An 18,685-nucleotide genomic window follows, 5' to 3' on the forward strand; every position below is an offset into this window, starting at 1 on the left:
CTCCGCATTAATAGCAATCAAAACAAAGTATTGCTGCTGGCTTTCTGTTGAAAATGACTTACATCTCTTCCTTTCTACACTGCAACCCTGAATCCCACTACTTTGCACACAGAGGAAACAAACACACCCCTCACACTGATAAGATGTGATGGATATTATACTAAATTAATATATCATTGTTTGGTGTCATGTTTCCTACAATGCTTGTGAAGTTTTATTTTATCGGCTTTCATTTTGAACTTAAAATTAATTCTTCTGAAACTCATACTTATCTATAATTGATTAAATCTCTACTTTTTATTAATTTTTTGCAACATATAGGATTTTCAGTTTGTTATATTGTTTTAGTAAACTATGGCAGGCGGAGTCATTTTTTTCAGAGCTCAGGGAGGCTCACGATGACAAAGTTTAAGAATCCCTGATCTAGACCATCCCTGACAGGTGTTTGTCTAACCTGCTCTTAAAAGTCTCCAATGATGAAAATTCCACAACCTCCCTAGACAATTTATTCCAGTGCTTAACTACCCTGACAGTAAGTTTTTCCTAATGTCCAACCCAAACTGCCCTTACTGTGATTTAAGCCCATTGCGTCTGTCCTATCCTCAGACGCTAAGGAGAATAATTTTTCTCCCTCCTGCTTGTAACAACCTTTTATGATAACTTGAAAACTGTAATCATGATCCCCATGACACTCTGTGCCCCAAAGAGCCACTCTGCACCCCATATTCACCATAGTGATATAATTATACGTTTTGTGCAAAGTATGCCTTGTGAGGTATCATTCTAAAAGTCTTAATCTGTTGAACATTAATATCTCTGTGAAGTTGTATGTGCTATCATTTAAATGAAGTTATAAAGTTTTTGCTATGTATGTGCTACTGAAACATGTTGTGAGGTTGGGAACACCCACAAGCAGCCTTTCAGGTACAACAATAAAAAGGCCAAACAATGTTGATAGTTTATTGAGAAAATACATCCACTCACAAGTATTAACCCAGGAACTGGGTACAATAGAAACCTCTCAGCACTACACAATGGGGACTGTATGATCCAGGTCACAGCACAAGACCTTTCGATCAACTTGGAAGAAGATATAGAAGAGGGAAGTGACATCATGAGAGGGCCTCAGTCCCCACACAAGAGAACATGTGAAAACAACTAAGGAACAAAGACTGAACTGGGGAAGGGAGGCCCCAGGCAGGAAAGAGGGAAGCCTGTCAGTGTATGCAAAAACTAACCTGCTTGTACTAACTAACTGGCTGAGACACTGCATAATTTGTTTATTTGCTAGCTAATAAACTTTGATCTGTTTGCTATCACTTATAATAATTTAAAATTTAACTTTCTGTAGCTAATAAATCTGTTTTATATTTTACCTAAAACAGTGTGGTTTGAGTGAAGTGTTTGGAGAAAACCTCATCTCAATTAACAAAGGTTTTGTGCATATTCCTCTCCACAAAGAGGGAGGGGTGAACTGGGAAATTGTACTAATCGATATTGGTTGGTCTTTTGACCAGGGCATGATAGTACAGCTCTGGGGTCCTGGGCTGCGGGTATTTTGGCTGGAGCCTCTCTCTTGCTGGTTCATGCAATGGCTGGCAGAGCATTCATGTAACTGCAGCTGGGTGTGTCCCTGCCTGTGTAAATGCTGGTGGGAGTGCAGGATAGGGAGCTGTCTACAGCTTGTCACAGCAGCACAGTGTGTGAGGGAGCCCAAGCTGGTGAAACAAAGGGCTCAGTCAGTGGTACCCCAGTTCCAGGTGGCACTCTGGGGGTGGGGGAATCCGTCACAGTCCCCTCTCAATCTTCTCTTCTCCAAACTAAACAAACCCATTTTTTTTTCAATCTTCCTACATAGGTCATGTTTTCTAAACCTTTAATCATTTTTGCTGCTCTTCTCTGGATTTTCTCCAGTTTGTCCACATCTTTGCTGAAATGTGGCACTCACAACTGGACACAATACTCCAGTTGAGGCCTAATCAGAGTGGAGCAGAGTGGAAGAATTACTTCTCGTGTCTTGCTTATAACACTCCAGCTAATACATCCCAGAATGATGTTTGCTTTGTTTGCAACAGTGTTAGACTGTTGACTCGTATATATCTTGTGATCGACTATAACCCAAGATCTCTTTCTGCAATATTCCTTCCTAGGCAGTCATTTCCCATTTTGTATGTGTGCAACTGATTGTTCCTTCCTACGCGGTGTACTTTGCATTTGTCGTTATTGAATTTCATCCTATTTACTTCTGACCATTTCTCCAGTTTGTCCAGATCATTTTGATTTTTAATTCTATCTTCCAAAGCACTTGCAACCCCTTCCAGCTTGGTACTGTTTGCAAACTTTATAAGTGTACTCTCTGTGCCATTATCTAAATCATGGATGAAGATATTGAAGAGAACCAGACCCAGAACTAATTCCTGCGGGACCCTACTCGTTATGCCCTTCCAGCTTGACTGTGAACCACTGACAACTACTCTCTGGGAATGTTTTTTTTTCCAACCAGTTATGCACCCACCTTATAGTTCCATCTAGGTTGTATTTCCCTAGTTTGTTTATGAGAAGGTTATGCAAGACAGCAACAAAAGCCTTACTAAAGTCAAGATATACCACAGCTACCACTTCTCCCCTATTCACAAGGCTTGTTACCCAGTCAAAGAAACCTATTAGGTTGGTTTGAGACAATTTGTTCTTGACAAATCCATGCTGACTGTTACTCATCACCTTATTATCTTCTAGGTGTTTGGGAATTGATTGCTTACTCATTTGCTACATTATCTTTCCAGGTACTTAAGCTGACTGGTCTGTAACTCCCCAGGTTGTCCTTATTTCCCTTTGTATAGATTAACACTATATTTGCCCTTTTCCAGTCCTCTGGAATCTCTCCTGTCTTCCATGACCTTTCAAAGATAATCGCTAATGGCTCAGATATCTCCTCAGTCAGCTCCTTGAGTATTCAAGGATGTATTTCATCAAGGCTTGGTGACTTGTGGACATCTAACTTGTCTAATTAAATTTTAACCATCGTACACAGGCTCTCCCCCTGTATCCTAGTGCTGTCACCAGTTGCAAGACTCACCAGACCGCATATTAGTCGCTGCTGCACTTAAGCTTGGTCCCTTATGAACTCCTGCAGACTCTTCTGCTGCTTAACCTTCCATGCAAGGAGGGACTGCCGTTCCATGAAGTAGGATTCCTGGAATGATTGCATAGCTTTCTGCATCTCTTTTTGTTGCTCCACTAACCATTACAGGGTCTGCTCCACCACCCAAACGCCAACTCTTCGAACCAGCTTTCTCCATCTGGTCTTCTGTCACAATGGCTGGGGGAAACATGATCCTGGACTAGGCCCCAAATGTAACAGGGCACAACTCCACCCCCATCCTATTCTCTCCAGAAACCACATGGACTCCACTGGGTGTGCTCTCAGTGAAACTTTATCCTGGTTACTCTACACCAATATCACCTCAGTCCCCTGTTCTCCTGCCTATTTACAATATTTGCTGAGCTTTAGACTTTCTCAGTAAGACTTGAGAGGAACAGAAGTCTCCCTACTCTGAGGCCTCTCTGGTCATGTCTACACAGCAAAGAAAAACCTGAAGCTGACCTGGGTCAGCTGATTTGAGCTCACAGGGCTTGGGCTATGGGGCTGTTTCATTGGTGTGTAGACATCCGGGCTAGGGCTAGCACCCGAGCTCTGAGACCCTCCCACCCTGCAAGGTATTAGAGCCCGGGCTGCAGCCTGAGTCCAGAAGTCTACACAGCAATGAAACAGCCCCCCAGCCTGAGCCCTGCGTGCCTGAGTTGGCTAGCATAGGCCACCCATAGGTGTCTAGTTGTTGTGTAGACATTCTCTGTATGACTAGACTCAGCTAGCCCTGTTAGTCCCTCTCTTTCCCCCTGCACTTCCTTCCTGTGCTTATCTGCCCTGGGCTGATGGCATCAATTGAGTTTTTACACACACACACACACACACACACACACACACACACACACACACACACACACACACAGCCCACCAGACCTCAATCAGCTTCTCCTGGGGTGCTAATTTGCATCTAAGTGATCAGAGTGTAGGCTCACCTACTCACTCCCTGCACTCTGTCACAGGGAGGCATAATGGAATACTGCTTAGCCACTAGGTGGAACGACATGCAAAATACCTTATTTAATCAAACCTCAGAGCAAAGCACTAAAGGATCTTATGATGAACACATCTGGTGTGTATAAGCAAGCTCTGTAGCCAGTCCCTATCTGGTGCAGAAGAATATGACATTCTTCCTCTTTTTGTTCTGTTTTGCACTAAGATGCTGTTAGAGTTAAACAAATAATAAACAACAGTAAGTCATTGGTGGTCATACTTTATAATTTAGCAGATTTAGTGTCCCATCATAGGAAGTGCTTTCATTTTCTATTATAATACAGAGCACAGTTCTGACTAGGTGAAGATTCTTGTGGATGAACACAGGAAGGGAATTTTGGATTTTATTATTTACAGAACATTTTCCCCAGACAGACTGGATGCCAGGATAGTATAGAATACAATAGAATGCATTATTTATGTGTGTGGGGGGGAGAGTTTCTCTCAAAGAATGTTTTTTTCAAGTTACAGATTTTATAAAACTTATCTTTAGAGGCCCCAGGGAAGGCATAAAAATTGTCTGGAGCATATCCAGCTGTCCATCCCTTTAATAAAACACGGGTGGACAATTATTTCCCTAACTCCCTGCAGCATGGTTTGCAGGAACACACATGTCAAAATAGCAGAGCTTGTGGTAGAGCGTATTGTGACAACAATAAAGTGCATAGTTTGTTGTCACAGTACCTCCAGGATGACATCTTTTTCCACTTAAAATACTTCTTTAGCTGTACATACAGTAATAAGTGGAAAAAACAGCATGCCTCGTGATCATATTGTACAAAAGAATAAAAAAGACTAACTTGTATTGAAAAGTTTGCATTGGTTTTGTCAATCTCTCTACAACCATCTTTTTTCCTTTAAGACCTTTGTATTTGCAAATATCAGGCACCGTGCTGTGTGTTATAAAACTGATCTCTTACAGCTGTCAGTTAATTTATTTAAATACCAAATTTAATACATTTTAAATTAAACAACTAGTCAGGGAACAAAAAGGAAAACACTCACTGTCTTTATCTGCCTAGCAGCATCGTAATCTTGTCTGAGATCTGCAGGGTTTAGGGAGTAAGTAATCTGTCAGTAAATTCCACAAATAAGCACTGCCTGGTCATTATCATTTCAGAATGTCCAGCAAGAGGAAGAGAAGCATTCAGGGGGATAACGGAGTGTTCAAATAGCTTTACACAAATATTGGATAATGGCCTTCCCCAAAGAGATTTGCAATGCTCCAAAATCAAAACAATTTTGCCTAATAAATAACAGGAGCGAACATCAGATCTACTTCTTTTTACACTTCAGAATCACAGATTTTGAACTGTACAAATTTTGCTTGAGTTAAACTGTCCAAATCAAAAGAACACTAAGGTGCAGTCAGTGCAGACTGACCTCCCGGGGAGTTGGGAATGCAAGGAAATCAAAGCCACTTTGACTTATTTATGTATAAGGGAGAAATTTAGAATATTTTGCTAAAAACATCTGGCCTATAAATCAAACCATCTAAGTGCCCAGGCCTGCAGTAATCTATGTAGGTAAAAAACTCCACTGATCTCAATGGGAATTTTCAGTCAGAAAATAGGCCCATACACTAATCTGTAAGTTTTCCCTCTATAAGGACTGCAGGATCAGGCCATATAACATGGCCAAGTTTCATTTGCACGCTGATCTCCTACTTCCTTATTGATGAGCCACTGTTGATGTTACATGGTACACAGAGTTGCCAACCTGTATTAGAGATTGAAAAGACCTATTCAGTCATCTTCTCCATCTTCTGTCAGAGCAAGATTGTTTCCCACAGTACACCTCTACCCCGATATAACGTGACCCAATATAACACGAATTCGGATATAACGCGGTAAAGCAGTGCTCTGGGGGGGGTGGGGCTGCGCACTCTGGCGGATCAAAGCAAGTTTGATATAACGCGGTTTCACCTATAACACAGTAAGATTTTTTGGCTCCCGAGGACAGCGTTATATCGGGGTAGAGGTGTATATTCACCAGTGCTTTGCCAAGGCTGGTTTAAAAATTGGTCAAGCAATGCGGCTGCATTAATTTCACCCACATTGCATTGCAAATTCATTATTTGCTTTTCACTATTACCCCTACAGAAAGTCTCTATTGGCAATGCAACTTTCAAAATTTCTCCCTCCTGTTAAGTATCTGTGTTTTATTTTTCTTCTGCAATAGTCTGCATTATTCCAGTATGAATCTCACGTCATTTCTTGCTTATATTTCCAATCTTCCTCCAGCTCTTTATCTCACTGGCATTTTCACCCCTTTCCTAATATAAGGCCAAATTGAAGCTCACTTCCATACAGGTTTTCACCTTGGGTACTAGCTGAAGTAGGAAGAGAGCCTGAGACATAAGCCCTTGTATCAGAGGCCTTGTATGAGGCAGGACCTGCTTACAGAATATGGCAAGAACAGGGTTGATATTGCAGATAGACACATTCCTAAGAAGTGCTAGTCACAGAATCCTCACGCAAACACATCCCGATATCAAGTGGTACCAGAACACCCCAATATCATGAATGGTACAAAAACATTCCCCAAGCATAACAGGAACACACTGAACCCTCCTAAAAGATATTATTTTGAATTATTTTTGTAAGTGGACTTGAAAATTCAAGTAGCATTTGTAGTCCAGGGTTATCGCTCTTTATACCTGGGAATTCTTCTGCTGCCTATGGTTTACACTACAGAGTGACATCATTTCCTTGGGAGAATACTGTTCACAATCTAGTAGTTCTTACCACTGGGGAAATTTTCCTAACATACAGCCTCCATTCTAATTGGCTCAGCTTTTATTCCATTACTCCTCATTAAGCCACTGATCCTGCAAGGTGCTAAGTACCCTGAGCTGCCATTGAAATCAATAGGGTGCGATCTTGCAGGAGGGGAATGCAAGATTTGGGGGCAGGGAGCAGGTGTACTGCATGCATTGCCCCTCCCCAAAACCCAGCAGTGGATCTTAGTCTAGTATTATTCTAAGGAAGTATGAACAGCGACAGAGACCACCTACACTTGGGAGGCTCCAGGAGCAGTGGCAGCCAAGTATGCTCCAATGCCAGGAAGCTAGTTGAGAGATACAGGATCTCCACCAGATCTCATGGGACCCATGGGTTGAACAGCTTCCTTCCTAGGGGAAGGGAGATCAAGGGAGACCCCTACGCCCGATGGGACATTCTGGTGAGAACTCAGTGAGAAGAACCTAACAGAGTTTTTCTCCTTCCAGTCCTTTTCTGTGAGCTTTTCCATAGGAAGGGTGATCTCACCCTACATTTTTACTCAGGCAAAATTACATCAAAGTTACTTGGGCTCATCATTTGGAAATGTTTCTAGATATTCCTATATAAACATTCCAGTCCACACGTGGGGGGAGAATATTTCTTTTCCCAGCAACCTTTACCCCTTACCAACTTACTTGGTCTATGTGTGGGAAGGGTAAATCTCACCCATATTACATAAGCAGGGAGTGACGGTGATTTGCTTTTGAAACCATTAGGGCAACTCTTGTTAAGATTATTGGCTAGGCTATAACAGCAGGTACATTAATTAAATGAATTAGTGCTCTACAAGTCCTAAGGGCCAGATTCTGATCTCCTCACTCACACTGAATAGTACCTTACTCCACAAGCACTCTCATTGACTTCAAGCAGACTACTTGTGGAGTCAGGTGATACTAAACAGCAGTAAGGGTATCAGAGTCTGGCCCTAGTTATTATTATTTCAATTATTGTGTGCCGGGTTTAAAATTGTCCCTATAGAAATGCAAAACACAATTTATATGGTAAAATGCAGAACAAAGTGTTATATATAATATTAATTACTAATGCTTAACACAATCAGACGGTTGGAAACTACACGATTCAGAAGTTTGTGTTTGATTGGTTGGTTTTGGTGAGAGAGAGGAGGTCATTAATTTCAGGTAAGAAGCTGTTCAATAATGTGGAGCAATTGCTGAAGCCTTTACTCAATCTTTATTCAGGTAAAATGTCTATGAATTTTTAGGGGGGATTTTGCTAACATAAGGAACAACTGAATAAGGAATGAAGGATTTGACCCTTTTTTTTTTTTTTTTTTTTTTTGTGAGTGAATGAGAGAGAGAGAGAGAGAGAGAGAGAGAGAGAGAGAGAAAGTCTGGACAATATATTTAGCTTCCGTTTTATAAAATTGTGCAGATGGTTGCAAATTCCTTAAGCTTTTTGCTTAAACTTCATCACATTAAATCAGAGTTGAGACTTAAATAAAATTAATTTTGCTTTATGGGGCCTCTGCAATATAAAGAAGCAGTTTATTTTAAAAGATCATCAAGATCATGGATTTCTCATATACACCAGAACCCTAATTTCTTTTTGATTTCTTATGATTCATGCAGACATAAAATCATTTAATTCAGTAAAGCAGCCTGAATTAATTTGCCTGGAAGAAAACTGGTTGGGATTTATTTATACATTTAGGGCCCTGTTCTCAAAACAATTACATGCCATTCAAGCATTCTTACACAGGGTGTACTCAGATACAAAAACACGATATACAAGGAGGAGTTGTAGACTTTCTTGCAAAATATACACGGAATATTTTATAATGTATTATGTTATAAGACAATGTGACCTACAGGATCTGTTTACACAGTATTTTGCCATATTCCAGAATGTGGTCAGAATCTTGAGACAGTAGGAATACCCTAATAGACAAGTTTATATAAGTGTATCCTCTTCAATACTCTTTAGGCCTAATTAGGACTAATAATGAGTAGACCTTAAAAGTTTTGGGAGTCAAGTTCAGGTTAGATAAGAACCAAAAAGTTTGGATGCTTATCCAAACCTTATTTAACATGTCCAGCCCCTTTGACAACCCCCTTCCTGTAATTCCCCAGCCTTTAATGTGGGGCATCTCACCTCAGCTCAAGAAATACAATCATTTAGGGAAGGCGTCCCCTGACTCCTTATAGAAATCCTAAGGTTGAGGAAGATGCAGTGTCACTAGGCTACTCACTGTTCCCTTCCTCAGCAGGAATGTTTGAGAAAGTTCTGCAGATCTCTTCCAAGAGGCAACAACACTGGCCCCGCTAACCCCATTTTAATTTGATGCAGTCAGGGGCGTTCGCAGGAATAAAAATTGGAGGCTTTTGAAGGCACGCGTTCTGTGCGCTGGCCAGAGCCCCGGAGCTGGAGGAGCTCACTCTTTCCTTACACCCCCCCCCCCCCCCCCCCACACACACACACACACCCTGGGGCCAGAGAAGTTCTTTGGCTCCTCCCCGCCCCCGATTATTGGGGGAGGTGGGCTGTGCCCCTGCTTGCCCTCCTTTGAGCATGCCCCGGGTGCAGTGAAGGGCTTCCCTGATCAGCAAAGTGCATAATGTGCCTATATCTGGTACTTCAGAAGCACACTGAACTCTCAGTTGCTGTGGTTAGGGATGCACCAGAAGAAGCTGCAGTGAGTGGAGGTCTCACTATGAAAGGTAAAGAGTAAGGATTACCTAAACTTGTTCCAAACTGGAACTTCTTGTAAGAACTGAATATTCCTATGCTGGTCAGTTAAACAAACCTCAGCCAGATGGAAATAAGGAGATTTCCCCTTAAGTTGTATTAGGCTCTCTACTACAAGTCCAGATTTCTGTGAGAGCTTCTGTCCATGTCTCTTAGAACAGTGCTTCTCAAAGTGGTGGTCCGCGGACCGGTGCCAGTCCACGAGCCATCGGCTGCCGGTCTGCGGTGAGTTTCCTCATAAGAGCGTCAAATAGGATAATAATATGGCACTAGTCCCTGGCACATTAGAAAAAAAAATTGCCGGTCCCCCACATGAGATAGTTTGAGAAGCACTGTCTTAGAACATATGCAGATGCTGCTGCATTGCTTCAGGGGCATCCTGAGAAAACCTTGGTTTTCAATCACATACAGCAAGCAATAAGAAAATCCATCCTAAAAGAAAATTGCCATTATGTTTTGTATAGCTATAAAACTAGAAAAACAGATTGTAATGCATAAGAACAAAAAATACCATGCAGAAAAATGAATAATTCAAAAAACAATAAAACAGAGTTTTGACACATTTGGTACATCTGGGTTTAGCCAATGTGGATGAATAGGTGAAACACCCTGAGTGGTAGATTATAGAATATAATCAATTTATTCTTTTTTCCAAGCAAGCCTCAATATTGTGCTTTTTTTCAAAAACTATTGAAAGTGATATGAATTTGCAACCTTCATCCCCATTGTCACGTGACCCAGAAATCCTACTTAAAGCCCTTACTGGCAAACATTTACACATATGCTTAACTTTATGCATGTGGGCAGCCTCATTAATCTAAATAGGAAGGCACTGTAGAAAAGTTAAGCCCAAGTGTAAGTGTTTGCAGAATCAGTGACTAATTGTGGAATTGGAAAAATAATTAACTCACAATGAAATTATTGCTTATAGCAAAATGGTTTTGAAATTCACATACATGTATTTCCTGCAAATAAATTACATCCCTTGTTGACACTAATTCTGGAAAGTGTTACAAATGTATTGCATTACATCTAACAATTTACAAGAGCCGAATAATGCTATCAAGAAAGATTGTTTTGTGTGTGTGTAAATTAATTTGTAAAGTGACTTAAAGGCAAATTCTATATAACACTCCAGTATTTTCTTTGCAATTTTGGTTCCAGTAGCTACATGCTGTATTTTACATAATACAGATTTAACTGATAAAATATTTATCATCTGGGGACTGCAGCAGAGTTCTCCATAGGGACAGCTCAATCCCCTTAAACCTATAAGAAATTGTTTTTCACTTAATGGAAAAAAAATGCTGACAAATGGAAACTAATTATCGATCAATTATTTCATTCAGTAAGTGGAGCATGAGCTTATGTCTATACTAGACTGGAACCCATGCATAGCAAGAGAACATGCTGCCTCAGCCCTGCCAGGCTGCTTGAACCTATTACTTTTTCAGGAATGTTGATCTGTTGGTAACTTGATCTCATTTGATTACCTAAGCTAGCTTTCTTGCTGTGTGAACAAAATATTTATGCTCCAGTATACAGTATCAAACTGGAGTGGTTTGTCTGATGATTACATAAAAGCCTAGAAATTAAATGTTCTGTACAAACCAATCTTCAAAGATAAGGAATACAGTTGCTTTGGCATCTTTGGGCTGAAAAACCTCCAAATCACAGGTGTTCAGAAGAACTGAAAACAAAGCCTTTAATTCTTTGGGACACTCAGTAACTGCGTTCTTGTATTTAAATATCCATGGAGCTCTGTAAAATGATAAATAGAAGCACTGAATTGCATTTGATCCAGTCATTTAATTTACAAGATATTTTAAAAACAAAATAATTAAAATAGGTAAGCTGATGGAAGATCAAATTTTGCTATTAATTCTCATAATGAAAAATGACAACCGCTAACTTTTCAGAAGGAAACATAACTTCCATTGGTTTCCCCTGGGCTGCCAAGCACACAGTTGCTTGTTTTCATACTGAGTTTTCATCATCAGTTCCTGGTAAATTTAAAATATTATTAATTTAGTTCCTTCACTGTGGGAGATTTATGCAGTAGAACCGTTCAGGCATAGTCCTTTCCCCCACAGCCTCAACCTCTTCTATATCAATGTAATTAAGAGTTGAAATGTAACATTTAAGAAATGTACTGAAATATATGTGAAATGCAATAGGGATTGACATTAGTGTTGTAGTAAGGATGGTTGCTGAAGTGTAACAAAACAGCATTCTTTTGTAATAAAGGAAAGAAACACAATCGTGCCATACAATAGGAAACGAAAAGTTATACGCATCATTCTATTAAGATGGCCCATCATTTTTATAGATAGCACTAAAAAATGAATTCAACTGGCTATTCTTTCTTATTCTTCATTTGAATTTCAAATTTACAAACCCTTCACTTTTCCAGTCTCAGCATTACTGCAGCAGAGGAGACCAAAATAGCTGCTTATTTCAGCCTCTTCTTAATTTTCTCCTGATAGATTTTCAATGCAGCTCCACTTTTCTGCAAGTAAAAACAAATTACCCCACACATTCCTCAACCTTTCCTCTTGCCATAGTACCGATCGTAGTGAAAGCAACTCATTTTCCTTGTATTATTTTCATAAAATCACAATGACATCAATGGTCAGCTTAGAAAGACAAGGCCAACAGTTAATATGGTGGACACTGCTAAATAAGCTCCAAATACCTAAAGAGAAACAAGACTTCTTTAAGTATTTTACACCAAAGGATTTAGGGCTCCATTTTGCTCCCATTGAAGTCAATGGTGAAATTCCCAATTAATTCAATCTGGGCTTTCTAGACTAAAGTCTCCTTTCAATTATACCACTGCAACTGACCTGAAATCAATAGGGATATTCAAACAAATCAATAAAAGGAACGTTGTATTCCTTTTCTACAGCTAATTTAGAGCTAAGTCCCTTACTTACATACATTTTAAGATTTTATATTGCCACCCATCACTGTAGTATCTGAGTGCCACCATCCATAACAAATAAATAGCTACAGCAAAGTCCCTTCATGGGTAGTGATTTTTTTGTTTTGTTTGGGGGGAAGTTGGGGGCAGGGTGGGAACAAAAGGGGTGTTTGAATTGAGCATCACTTATGGTGGAAAATCTTTTTTTCAAAGAGGAAGGCCTTGCGATGTTTCCTGTAGCTGGTCAAACTCTGGCTTTTCCTGATATCATCTGGAAAATTGTTCCATAGCCATCCCCTCAACAGAGAATGCTTTGTCCCCAGCTTTCACATGCTTCATCCTGGGCTTTGACAGCTGCATGGTCCCAGCAGAGCAAAGCAGTCAGTGTTCCATAGATGCCCATAATAATTTGCCACTATTATTGATGCTATTTTTCATTTCCCTACTTTTCAAAAAAATAACAGGTGAGTGATCCGGAAGAGTTTAGGGAAGAGGGCAAGTCACTTCCTTGTCTTGAAGGGCTTTCTGCTCCTGAAAAGCAGACTACTATGTTTAATTTTTTCAGTGGCTGAAGCAAAGAAATCCCCTATTTTAAGTCAATAAGAACAAAATCATGATCAACTCATAGCATAAGGCCAGAAGAAAAAAACTATTCATTTTAAATGGCATGATCCATATCATAAATATTTTCCTCCTCCTCTCACCTAAGACTGTGTGCTACATTACAGGGAGAGACTATTTTTAAATGAAAACCAGTTCATACCAGTTCAGCTCAAATGACTGACAGACACAATGGACCTGGTTCTCCACTGCCTGGCACCTTATGTAGTCTTCCACCCCGCCTCCCGCTGTAAAATGAGTGTGACATCCACATTAAATGCTACCGTATTGGGATGGCAGAGCTTTACACCAGCTTTCTACTTAGTTCATATATAGACTGTAATCAAATCACATCTTAACCTTCTTTTTGTTAAAATAACTAGATTGAGCTCCTTGAGTGTCTCTCTATAAGGCATGTTTTCTAATCCCTTAATCATTCCTGTGGCTCTTCTCTGAACCCTCTCCAATTTATCAACATCCTTCTTGAATTGTGGACACCAGAACTGTGACAGGGTAGTCTGCCCCACAAGGTCAGTATTGCTACTAGTCAATCCACCTGGCGTGGCTCTTTAAGAATAGGAAGGACCAATTATAGATACAAGGACCTCTCTCCCAATATCTTCCAGGAAATGGTCACAGGAGTAAGTAGGGGTTGGAAGGAAAGCCTGATATGGTTTCTTTAAGGAACCTGGGCCAGGAGACTTCCCGGGAAGGAGGGTACAAGTTGTTTCTTTCTCCTAACCAATTGGGGATGAACTTGGAGAAGATACCATAAATACAGCCCTCAGCCTCATATCATGACAGATGTATGTAGTATCCAGGGAGTAAGAAAAGTCCTGCAGGGTCCTGAGTTAGCAGGGAGAAGACAACTCACACAGCCTGAGAAGGGCCATCTAAAGGAGAAGCAGCTGGCCTAAAGTATAACTCCAGCCCTAAGATGGAGATCTAGATGGCTCGAGTCTTAAGGAGAGGGACAGAGGGATTGTCCGAAAAACAACCCAGCTCCAGGAGGAGATCTGGGATCTCCTGAACAAGGGATGAAACAGACCAGGACTCTTACATTGACCAAGAGTGAATGTGAATTTGAGTGGCTAAATAAGTGAGTTACCTTCTGTAGAATAAGTAAATAAATCAGACCCCACAAAGAGGTGTTTTGGTAATTGTTGTCTTGGTAATTGGTAATTGTCTGTAAAGACCCAAGGGCTTTAAGAGCAACATGCCTGCAGGGCCGTGACAGACCAGAAGGGGACATATTGCAGAGGAAGGCCCTCCAACAGTCAGCATTTCAAAGAAAGGTTCACCAGAATTTTTTTTAACATGGGCAAAATGATGTTTTCTCCCCACTCTCATCCTCAGAAATGGCTGAACAGTTTTGTATGAAATTTTCAAAATATAATGTAATATAATAATAATTAATAAGCCTGACCGAGACACCTGACACGGCGAATTTCAGTCCAAATGATTAAAATTTGGCAAAGTTGTAAGCAACTGAAAAAATACTCCTATAATGGGAAATGTCAGGCAACCTTAATAATAGGTAGTGCTCCCAACGCTGCCTATAATTACGCTTGATTAATATCAGTGTAGGCAGAAATTGGGGCTGGGGGTGGGAGTGGGGGGTGGAATTTTCAAATGCAAAAACAGCAGTTAGGCCCCTAACTTCTATTCAGCAACAATCGAACCTGGGCACCATTTGTGCTTCTGACAGTTTCCCCCTTGTCCATAGTTAGAAAAATGACTACACATCTAATGCACTATGGGCTTGATCCTGCTCCTATTCAAATCAATGGGAAAACGCCCATCAGCTTGAATGGTGCAGGATCAAACCCTCTCTGTGAGACTCTGAATCGTATCTTACTAACAACAACAACAAGATGTTACTTCAGATGACACTGCAGACCCAGTGTAACTACAGCAGTGTGAGCTGTATTCTATTCTGCTTCCCATCATCAATGAATGATCAGCTAATTTCTAATTGCAGAATCTCCCTTAATGGTAGTGATGATGTAAAAGACAGCAAGAACATATTTTTGATATTCACAAATACAGGCTGACTGTGCAGCATGGACAACTGCAGTGTTGTCTTTTCACATCTGAATTGTATCATCTGGATATGGGTGTCACAGTAATTCTGCCCTTCTCAGTACAAACATTCAAATTTTATCTTTTTAAAAAATGCTGTAGAGATGAATCAATGGGATCGGTTAGTGCAGAAGGATTTCTAAATAGATCTTTGAATTATAAATGTCTCCTTTTTTAAAAGTCCAGGAACATGGAGAAGAAATGTTAAAAGTAAGAAACACTTGTACTGAGATTATTACAGTGTGTATGAGTGATTTATTAATTAGTGGTATAGCCTGCTCTTCATCCATGCATAGATAGCTATTCTCAGCGCTATTGGGTAAACTGCATAATGTGAAAACATCAAAAGGTGACTAGGCTGTTATGCTGGCAAAAGGAGTGATCAATAGAAAAGCATTTAAAAAGTATACTCACTATGGTGTCACAGCTGGCCGTGGGATTAAAAAAAATGAGTTATGAGGACTGGATCAACATTTTGTCTTAACAGATATACTGCGTAGGGAAATGCTTATTGGATATAACCGCTGCACAGTCAGGGCCGGCTCCAGGCACCAGCCCAGCAAGCAGGTGCTTGGGGTGGCCAACGGAGAGTGGGGCGGCACAGCCGGCTCTTTGGCGGCAATTCGGGGGTGGGTCCCTCACTCCCTCTCGGAGCGAAGGACCCACCGCCAAATTGCCAGCGAAGACTAAAGCGCCAGCGGTAAAGCTGATCGCGATCGCGGCTTTTTTCTTTTTTTTTTCCTGCTTGGGGCAGCAAAAACCCTGGAGCCGGCCCTGTGCACACTTTACATATATGTTTACCAGTCCTCAGGGAGGTTCAAATTTGCTACATTTGGAACTAATTCTGCTCCTATATACAGAATCCGGAGACGCTTACTGTCAACACAATACCTATGGATATCCTGAATGTTCTTAATGGACAAGCCCCAGAAGTAATAACCTGCAAGATGGTTTACTTTCGCTGTGTTACCTTTGGAAATATCACAGAGTTGTTCTCTCTTAATACTACTACGCACCTCTGAAATGGGAGTTTAGCATTGTCTACTGACCAAAGATGCCTATTTAGCAGAAAAGAAAGATATGCTCTTTTTTCCTGTTGAAGGTCTGCCCCCCAAAGTTGTTCAGAGAGTATATTCCCTTTAGAGAGACATGCCTCCTCTTCCTTTCCATAACTTTATGAGATTTTTGTCAGTGATATTATTCAAATATATAAAAATATTGTCAGATACAGCAGCCTTGAAGAAGAGAATTCCTTGTCTTCCCCCATCCACAGACAGCATTACACAAAATGGTGTTATTTTGGAAGGATATATTGTTTTCTGGTGTGGAGGCTTTTTGGTTGGGGATGGCTTGCTGTCCTACAAAGATATTAACTATTGCTAGAAGAAGGATGTTAGAGTAGACAGACCAACGCCCTAATCCAGTGTAGCAAATCTCAGTTCCCTAAACAAACAGGTTTTCAGAATACATCAGCTTCTTAACAAGACCATTCCATTAATGATACTTAATTAGATGCCACTGTTCCAAGCACGAGAGGGTGCTTCTAGTGACATCCTATAACACTAAGTAACTCAAACAGAGTATCACACAGTCTATATCTAGAGATGGGTGGAAATGAAGTGTTTGAGTTAGCTTGTATCCCGCGAACAGCCTCACTACTTACTGTGACAGATATGGCAATTTCCTTCAGCAATCTGGACAAACATTCTTGAATTAAATTTAAGTATCTTAGGAGCTCAATGTATTAAAAATGCAAATGTTCCTGTGTCACTGCGGGATTGTTGTAACCCTAACAGCACCAGTGCCAAAGGGCGAGGAGTTCCCTTGTATGTAGCAGTGTGTCTCAGCCAGCCTGACCAGCTCAGTGCACCGCACACACTTTTGTCATATTTAAAAGGTATCTAGTAATATATCATTAATATTCTTGCATTATGTACATACTATTAGCATGCAAAAAATATACAGATGTGCTGGAAATATGCCTGAGCCCAGTTGGTCCCACACAAAGGGATGTTGTTTCTCAGGCTTGACTGTGTCTCCAATGTAAATTAAGCAATGAAAAGCACATTTACATGTAAAGTGAAGAAAGCCATCAGGAAAGCAAGTGGGTGAAGATGATCATGTAATCTCAACAGAGGACAGAAACTGCACCCCCAGGAAGCCTTCCTGCCTCCTGAAAGAGGTCAATGAACTTTGGGAAGATATAAGTCAGGGGGAGGCAACCTATGGCACATGTGCCAAAGGCAGCATGCGCCAAAGGCAGCATGCGAGCTGATTTTCAGGGGCACTCCCACTGCCCAGGTCCTGGCCACCAGTCTGGGGGGCTCTGCATTTTAATTTAATTTTAAATGAAGCTTCTTGAACATTTTAAAAATCTTATTTACTTTAGATACAACAATAGTTTAGTTATATATTACAGACTTATAGAAAGAGACCTTCTAAAAACGTTAAAATGTATTACTGGCATGTGAAACCTTAAATTAGAGGGAATAAATGAAGACTCGGCACACCACTTCTGAAAGGTTGCCGACCCCTGATATAAGTGAAGGCAAAATGTCATTTGATCATCCTTCACTTGAGGTGAGAAAAAAACCAAGCGCTTTGGGCTCTGTTTTAGATTCTGGCTGAAGACTGGCCAACCAGGCTGGAAGAATGACTGTGGTGCAAAAAGCACTTTGAACAAAAGATTGTTTGTTAAGTTAGATTTTAGTCTTAGAAGCATATTTTTACTTTTGTTTATTTTAGCCATTCCTATGTTCTAGTGTTAATAAATTTGTTTTATGGTTACTATAAACCATCTTAGTGCTGAGTATTTGAATGGACACTTTGTTAACCGTAATTAAGCTAACAGGCTGCTGTGTACTGTCTCTTAAAGGAGCAGCAAATTTGCAATGGTTTTGTCAATGCTATGGTAAGAGAGACTGAGCACTGCAAAGAAATGCTTTTGGGGAGAACTTGGGGCTGGAATAGTTGTTGATGTCCCCCTGAAAAGAGTAACAGGGTGGTGGAAGCCGGGGTAAGACCTTCTTGCTTGTAGGCTGGCTGTTGGTATCAAAACTGTGAGCCACAGCAGAATAGCATTTAAGGTACCTAGAATTGCAAGGCAAGTGTTGACTGAACCCCTTACTGGACTGAGTAAACCCCAAAACATCATAGTTGTATGTAACTTTTCTAGGAAATGTGACTAATGTGGACCTTGGGAAGTGTTATGAGCTTCAAAGGACTCTTTGAAACAATGTGCTAGACAAAGTTAAGTGGGATTCCTAGGAAATACTTGGGAGGAAGGGAAGGCAACTTCTCACCTCTGGATCCATCTTTTGAAGCTACACCTTGTGGAGAAACCCATTGGCTGCTGATCACCTGTTATATGAGGACCAGACCAGATGCTCAAACTAGACAAAAGTGAGACTCACAGATTCATGGATGTGCTTGTTCTGAGCTAACAGCTGTATG

This window comes from Malaclemys terrapin, chromosome 2, assembly GCF_027887155.1.
Source record: "Malaclemys terrapin pileata isolate rMalTer1 chromosome 2, rMalTer1.hap1, whole genome shotgun sequence".
In the NCBI taxonomy this organism is placed as follows: Eukaryota; Metazoa; Chordata; order Testudines; family Emydidae; genus Malaclemys; species Malaclemys terrapin.